A 597-nucleotide genomic window follows, 5' to 3' on the forward strand; every position below is an offset into this window, starting at 1 on the left:
TAATCTTAACTGGATTCATTTTAAATTTCTTGATTTTAGTAGTGACATGATTTGGACAGTTTATAAAAAAAAAAAAAAAAAAAAAACACATTAAATCTTGTGGGGCCTTCTATGTATTTTTACAATATAATTTTGCATATGAAAATTATAATAGAGTACTGCCAGTAGAATTGGGGAAACGTCTGTGCTTGCTCAACTCACAAATTGTTTCTCAGCTAAAAACAGCAGTTGGACGTCATATGTGTTTCAAAATTTCATAGGAAATCTGATTAAGAGTGCAAAACAGGAAAGAACATGTAGATAGTAAAGACTTGTGAAATTCATCTTATACTAATATGAGGATAATATGTTCGACAAAGATGTCTTCTTACCATCTATTTGGCTTGGATATACAAAGTAAACATTTTGTAAGTGTCATGTGGACAGTGACAAAGAGGGAGCAGCCTACAAAACTGCTTATTAAACCTCAATTAATGTCAAATACTGCAAATACCATACATGTCCAGATGTTGGTTCAAACAGTAACAAAGACAAATTACACTCTAGCCTACATCAAGCAAACATGAGCTCAATCCACATGATGTAGCAGGTTCATTG

The sequence above is a fragment of the Seriola lalandi genome, unplaced genomic scaffold, assembly GCF_002814215.2.
Source record: "Seriola lalandi dorsalis isolate HSWRI2012SDOR001 ecotype SW California unplaced genomic scaffold, Sedor1 jcf7180002054609, whole genome shotgun sequence".
NCBI lineage: Eukaryota > Metazoa > Chordata > Actinopteri > Carangiformes > Carangidae > Seriola > Seriola lalandi.